The 8,127-nt window shown below is 36.2% G+C and overlaps 1 long non-coding RNA gene across 1 annotated transcript; it reads left to right on the top strand.

The window, feature by feature from the left end:
• The first annotated feature begins 1,844 nt into the window (after positions 1-1,844).
• LOC129743916 (uncharacterized) lies at positions 1,845-2,950 on the top strand. Its single transcript, XR_008736732.1, has 4 exons — positions 1,845-1,932; positions 1,988-2,309; positions 2,439-2,552; positions 2,614-2,950. It is a non-coding gene; the product is annotated as an uncharacterized LOC129743916 (long non-coding RNA).
• Positions 2,951-8,127: the final 5,177 nt, after the last annotated feature.

Genomic DNA, 8,127 nt, shown 5'->3' with positions numbered 1-8,127 from the left:
TGCAATTTTTGCAACAAAAAAGGTCACACAATTAATTATTGCTATCGTCTCAACCGCCAGAACTCAGGACGCTATCAGTCTTATCGTAGTCAAAATCAAAATGCTGCAGCTGTTAATTTTGTTGATGCTTCGAAAGCTCAGGCTTCAAGCTCTGGATTGTTTAAGCGACTAAAATACGATTTGGATTCGGAATCAGACATTGAAGAAGAATCTTGTTTAATGATTTCTTCTGTCAATAAGATTAACAAGCCTTGTTACGTAGAAGCTATGGTTGATAAAAGGAGGTTGACTATGGAAATAGACTGTGGGTCTGGCGAGAGCGTAATTTCAGAAAGCGTTTTCTTACGGAATTTTGGTCATTGTTATTTGGCACCTTGTAATATGCGTTTGGTAGTCATCGATGGCAAAAGATTGAATGTTTTGGGAAAAATTAAGGTTTGTGTTCAACTAAATAATATTAAACAGCAAGTCGACCTGGTGGTTCTACGATGCGACAATGAATTTGTTCCTTTGTTGGGTCGAACTTGGTTACCCAGACAACCATTTGGTGGGTATTTCGAATTTGCAACGCAAATATACGTGCAAATATACGTGTAAACATATCGTATATAATGTAGCAAAACCAGTATATACGTATCATTTTGGAGGCCATATAGGTACATTAGCAAACATATTCTTGATTTGGATTGTATTAAATTACACAGTAAACGAAAACTACCGAGTTCGGTAATTTATTTTACAGAACCAGTTCTGTAATTCGAAAATTTTCGGTAATTGCTCGATCTGACGTCTTGTTTTTACCGAGTTCGGTAAATCGATTCTTAATTTAACGAAATTCGTTTATTTTGATGTAAACAAATCGTTGTGCCATAAAATTTCGGTAAAAAAACACCGAAAACTGTAAATCAAAATCGCTGTCAACTCAAACGTCAAAATTCGAGCAAACGTTTTTGGCAGCTTCGAGGGCAACTGTCTCTCTCTGATAATCACGATGTGTTAGTGGCATCTCGCTTCTGCTGTAGAAGAAGCAATAGTCAGTTAGGAACGTTCCACTGCCATTTTATTTTCGTTTCGTCGTTAGGTGAATCTTTATTTTGTTGGAAATAAGAGGCAAATTAGTGTTTCTTTTATAGTTTTTGTTATATTATCGTTTGCTAAGCGAGAACAGTCCAACAGGTAGTGTCAACAAGATTCTTCAAGAAATGTATAACCCGTAAGCCTGAATAGAACATCTGATATGGGTAAGTCGAGACCATCATTTGTATTTTCAGTTATTGAGATTAAAAAATTTACATAGCTCGTTGTTCAATTTCGCATTTAGTTCCGTTGCACTACCTCGGATCGGACAGCTGATTGTCAAAATTATAGTCTTTCGATTTTTTGTCCGATTTTCCCATGTCAAAACACGACAGAAATTGAACAGATCGAATCGGTCCGGTTTTGGTGCAAATTTTGTTTTGGCTGTTTATTCTTTTTCGGATCGCAGTGACCATGCTATTTACATATTTTATCATATTTTTTCACGATCCGATCCGGTCGATCAGGAAGTGTGTCCGTGCGCTAGTGATTTCGCTAAATTCTACCGTGGAGAGCGAAAACAGCCTGCTGTGCAAACATAACCAGCTGGTGTTTTTTCCGGAGCTAAAGAAAGCGCCCACGGACGGAATAGAATTTCTTATACAACATGTACAACCATGGATCTATTTATCAGCAATCCCTTGAGCAACAAAAACTTAGTAAGTATAGATTGGTTTAATTCGAGTAAACATACATACTAATTGAATTCATATTTAATTCCAGATACCTTCCCACGCGATTAATGTTTCAATATATCTTCACCAACAGGAACAGCAACCGCTGGAGCACTTCCTTGAATTTGTTCAACAACAGCATTTGTCTAACCATGTGGCTACCAAACAATAGCAGCAGAAGGTATGTTTGATTTTCTCTACTAAAATCCATGGCTCATTCACTCTTCTTTTTTTAGGGTATCCATCAGCACACGATCTAGCCAGTTCGTCCAAAAGAGAAACGTCAAAAAGTGCGGGCGGATGAATTTTGTTTTGTTTCGGTTCTGTACGGGGCACTCCGGCTGTTGCTCCGCTGGAAGTAAATTCCAATAAATGACGTCGGGACGGTCGAGTTGGTTTGCTGCATACGTACTTATCAAAAAATGCGGATTCGGAGACAACAATGTTGTTATTTTTGCGACCCAGCAGAGCGAAAAAATAGTGCCCTGCGTTTTAGTGCATCGGAAGTTGCTGATCATGTCGATTTGCACCTCGGAACGTTGGAGGAAGTAATTGACGGTGAGTTCCTACAAGTTTGGAAAATATTTACCCGGTACCTGTGCGGGACATCGGCGCCGGTAGTGAAAAATTTACGCAATTAGCAAAACTGATGACGAAACTGCTTTCTCGTTTCAATTCTTCAAACAGGTGGAGATCTCGAAGTAGATAAATATTATCATACTGGTCTAATTCCTGTACCAAACCAGACGGTCTACATACAGAAGCAGCGTTTTGCCGTATCTCAACTAAATGCGGTGATTGGTGAGTTTTTTTTTTATTTTACATCCTCAGAAACTTAAAGTCTGTATTCTGTTCATTCTAGTTAATCTCTGCTAAGTAGCAGCAACAGCCGGATCTGGCCCGACTTCTGTGCATCGATATAATTGTGGGTGGTGAAGGCACTGATGAATCTGTGCTGAAGGCTACACGATCCGAAAAGAAACTCTACAGCATATTTTGACTCAAACTGCAAACAAATTACAGACTCAAACTGCACATTAACTCCGGCACAAGCAACGAGAACACCATAAGTCACCCCGAAGGATGCTTGAAACTAACTTCTTATCGTGAGTTAGGTATGACGTTTTAATATTTTTAGTGGCGGTATCACGCTTATCTTACTTGTACCTCCCGGAAGAGTACGAACAAGTACGATCATAATGAATCCTAGTATCTATTTTAGTTTAGACTTATTTTAATGTTATTTAGGTTAAGCAGTCGTTATTATGTTGATTGATTGTGTAAATCTCTGTGGAAGGGAGGATCACAAGCTTTATCTGATTAGCTTTCTGCTTATTCTAATATGACTAATAAAATTACGGTTAAAAGAAATATGGTTGCGTTTCAGTTTAAATTTTACACATGCCATTTGTTTTAGGAATCAAATTTGAAAGTGAGCATAAAAATCTGTAAAAATTCACATTATGAATTGATTTTCACAGTTTCCTTTCCATTTACAGCTTCCGCTATTGCGCTGCGTAATATATTGTCCGCAAAACGTCCTTTACTTCGCAACAAGCCAACAGCGCAATAATGAATGCGTCGCCTTCACCGGAAATGGACGCCACCTCTCGTGGAAAAAGAAGAAAACGCGATAGGGAGCTATTATTTCCTAGTCTAATGGACTTCATTCGAACCATATTATAATGTTATATGAAGATTTTCTATATTAACAGTAATTGTCATAAATATACTGTGAGTATACTTAAACAATGATGTTCAATTATTTATGTTCTTGCGAAATTATGTCAACTAAAAGTTGATGTCTTTGAGAATTTGTAGTTTTAAGCATGTGTTTCGTCTATTTTCAAGGTTTTTATCATCCTCATGTTTGTAACATTATCTGACAAGTATAGTTTTTTTTTATTATTAATTTACAATATTTTTATAGCCTTCATATTTTTTAAACCTAGCATGATTACCCATGATTGCATAATACTCAATAAGGCATTTTTACCGACGGGAAAGAAGAGATCCTTATTAAAAAAAACTATGAGGTTAACTATATGTAAAATGTTCGGCAATTTTTACCGAACCCTGGAAAACGTTCAGCAATTTCAGCTTAGGATGCACATCGCATAATATGAGGTGATTCGAGTCTCCAAAAGATATTTCAAGCGAGAAAATTTCTCTGAGGAGCACATATGAATCATTGAGGCTTTGTAAAATTGATGTTTTCGCATAAAGCGGAGATGTCTTCTGAAACGAAATTTTCAACATGTGTCATTTCTTGTCGGTCGGCATGAAGTATGACACGATTCGAACATTTCGAGATGACACTTTCGTTTTAGGCGAAAATATCGATTTGATGGAGCCTGGTCCATATGTGTTCTTCGGAATTGAATTTTCTCGATTGAAATGTTTTATGGAGACTCGAATCACCTAGTGTAATGTGCTGTGCATCATAAGCTGAGAGTGATGAACGTTTTACAGGTTCGGTAAAAATTACCGAAAATTTTATAGTTTTCGGTAAATATTACCGGTATTTCGGTAATAGATTCTGAAATTTCGGTAAAAATTACCGGTTTTCCGGTAAAAGTTACCGATATTTCTGTAATTATTACCGAAATTCCGATAATATTTACCGGCATTTTGAAAAATATTTACCGGCATTTCGGTAATAGTTGAGGTATTTCGGTAAATTATAATGGTCGTTCGGTAAACAATACGGAACTTTTACAGCTTTTCGGTAAAAAACTAACGATATTTCGGTAATAGTTTTAGATGATTCGGTAATAACTACAGGTATTTCGGTAATAATTTCCGGTTTTCGGTAATTTTTAAACGTATTACAGTAAATCCTACCGGTTGTTCGGTATATACTACCGAGCTTTAATAGTTTTTCGGTTTAACATTACCGACCTTTCGGTAATAATTACAGGCATTTTGGTTGTACAACACCGTTGTTCGGTAATAAAACGAGCTATCACGTTGACAGCTGTCAAAAATTTGACAGATGATCTTAGATATGATCAGTCGAGTTTCGGTATTTTTTTACCGAAAAAGGTCTGTAATATTTGACAGCTGTCACTTCTCTGCCATGAGAAAAATTACCGAACGGTTTAACGAACTCCACATGTTAGGATTTCGGTAAAAAAATTACCGAACTCGGTAATTTTCGTTTACTGTGTACGATTTGCACGACTTGTCATGCGCATCATTTACGACTACCCTGATTCTATTTGGAATATACTATGACAATTCACATCATCATATAGATGATTGAGGTTGTAATATACGACATTTTTCGTAACAATATGGAAAGTTTGACGACTTATTTGGTCGTCTTTTGCGACTTGAGTGCAGGGCTCCCATTTTCCGTCAGTTGAAAAAAAATATTTTTTTTGGGATTTTAAACCAATTGGTTTAATCATCCCCAAAAAATAATAAAAATAAGATTGTTTTGAAGAAATGTGTTTTTTTGCTGTTTCAAGTTTATATCGTACACATTTATTATTTGCCTGATTGCTGATTTTGTTTCCATGTTCATGAATTTATTGTTAGCGCCTGGACTTGATCCCCTGACGATTCGATCAGCAGCTCATGATGGTTCCTCGACGCTATCTGGAATACATAAATTCAAAGGGATTTGCTTCAAAGGCATTAAACCAAAAGCAAATCGTATATTTTTATAACTTAAATCTTTTAAATCGTAGAACACGTCATCGATGATCTAAACATAGACCAACATTTTGAAGCCTCCTTTAATTCGATTCCAATCATCGATGTCCCATTATCATAAACGATTTTATTGAACTTTTTTGTATTCTTTTACGATTGCCAGCAAATACGTTTTACGAAAATCAGACATGCGAATTAATTTGCAAAGGTATACGATTGCATGCACATTATTACGAATCAATGCAGTTATATACGTTTTTTATTTCGAATTATTTTATGCATAGCACGACAAAATCTCTCAGTCACGGCTGATCACCGTATATCGGTCGTTTCACGGATTTTTTGCGAATTGTCGTACACAAAGTTCATATGTACATAAATACTTCTTGTCGTAATAAAATCATGCAATGCTTTTAAATACGATAAAGAATATGCATGGACCGCACATTGTAGGTGCAGATATATGAAAATGAGTATAAATAACATTCTATACGATGTAATCTGTAAAAGAAAATACGACTTCTGGTTGTCTGGGTAGACGTGTTCTGCATCGGCTGGAGGCATGTTTTTACATCTGCATCAAGGACCAACATCAATGCACTGAGAGAAGAGGAAATTGTTCAGGAAGTGAAGAGTAAGTTCCCCAATGTTTTTGATGGGGATATGTCAAAACCTATCAAGGGTTACGAAGGAGATTTGGTTTTGCGAGATAAAACTCCGATTTTTAAAAAAGCATATGAGGTTCCGTTACGTTTGCGCCAAAAAGTTTTAGACCATTTGCAAGAGCTAGAAGAAGCAAACATTATTACACCAGTAGAAGTCAGTGAATGGGCTTCACCCGTAGTCGTAGTCATAAAAAAAGATCAAGGCATTAGACTTGTAATCGACTGTAAAGTGTCGATTAATAAAGTCATTGTTCCGAATACATATCCTTTGCCTCTTGCGCAAGATATTTTCGCTAAACTTGCTGGTTCTAAAATATTTTGCTCGCTAGATTTAGCGGGTGCATACACGCAATTATTGCTTTCGAAAAATTCAAAAAAATTCATGATAATTAACACGATTAAAGGACTTTACTCTTATAACAGGTTACCTCAAGGTGCTGCGTCTTCTGCCTCAGTATTTCAAAAAGTTATGGATCAAATATTACACGGGTTGGAATTTGTTTGTTGTTATTTGGATGATTTATTAATCGCTGGAAAAAATTGGGATGATTGTAAAAATAAGCTTTTATTGGTCTTGGAAAGATTATCAAAAACTAATATCAAGGTTCACTTAAAAAAATGTAAGTTTTTTGTAACACAATTACCGTACCTTGGGCACGTTTTAACTGCTAATGGACTATAAAAGAAAAAGTAAGAACAATTCGTCAAGCAAAGCCTCCACAGAACGTTTCAGAATTAAAAGCATTTTTGGGACTAATAACGTTTTATTCTAAATTCATTCCTAACATGTCATCTAAATTGCATCGTTTATACTCATTGTTAAAAAAAGATACATCTTTTGATTGGAACAATGATTGTGAAAAAGTATTTCAGGATTGCGAGCAATACTTAATGAAACCTAATTTACTGGAATATTTTGATCCTACGAAACCGATAGTAGTGGTGACTGACGCCTGTTCATACGGTCTAGGAGGAGTCATTGCGCATGTAGTAAAAGGAGAAGAGAAGCCTATAAGCTTCACTTCTTTCACTTTGAATTCGGCTCAAAAGAACTACCCGATTTTGCACTTAGAAGCGCTAGCTATAGTGAGCACAGTTAAAAAATTCCATAAATTTTTATACGGACAAAAATTTACTATTTACACGGACCATAAGCCGTTAATAGGAATTTTTGGTAAACACGGAAAAAACGCAATTTCAGTAACCAGATTGCAAAGGTATCTGCTTGAGTTAGCAATATATGACTATGATATTCTTTATCGTCCGTCTTCAAAAATGGGAAATGCAGATTTCTGCTCCAGGTTTCCTGAAAATCAAGAAGTGCCTTTGGAGTTGGATAGGGAATTTGTAAAGAATTTAAATTTTACTAAGGAATTTCCTATAAATTATAAAGAAATAGCTGAGGCGACAAAAACTGATCCTTTTACTTCGAAAATTTTAAAATATATTCGCAAAGGATGGCCAGATCGATTGGACAAGGAATTCAGGGATGTTTATTCAGCCCACCAAGAACTGGAGGAGGTTGAAGGATGCCTTTTATTTCAAGATCGAGTTGTGATTCCTTCTGCACTAAAACATGATGTTTTAAAACTGCTTCATTCAAATCATTTAGGAATAAATAAACTGAAGCAACTTGCTAGGCGAACAGTTTACTGGTTCCACATTAATAAGGACATAGAGGAATTTGTCAAGTTTTGTCGTATATGTGCGGAAACAAACGCAGTCCCTAAACCTGCACCATACTCTAAATGGATTCCAACAGTAAAACCTTTTAGTAGAGTCCATGCCGATTTTTTCCACTTGGACAGAAAGGTTTTTCTTTTAATAGTAGATAGTCACAGTAAGTGGATAGAACTTGAGTACATGAAAAATGGCACAGAATGTAGGAGAGTACTCAAGGTTTTCATGGCAATCTTTGCTAGGTTTGGACTTCCAGATGTTCTAGTAACAGATGGAGGTCCACCTTTCAATTCAGATACTTTTGTGAGATTCTTTCAACAACAGGGCATTCTAGTAATGAAGAGTCCACCGTATCACCCAGAGAGCAATGG

Source organism: Uranotaenia lowii, chromosome 1 (assembly GCF_029784155.1).
Source record: "Uranotaenia lowii strain MFRU-FL chromosome 1, ASM2978415v1, whole genome shotgun sequence".
NCBI classification, from domain to species: Eukaryota; Metazoa; Arthropoda; class Insecta; order Diptera; family Culicidae; genus Uranotaenia; species Uranotaenia lowii.
This window is presented reverse-complemented; position numbering and strand designations above follow the sequence as displayed.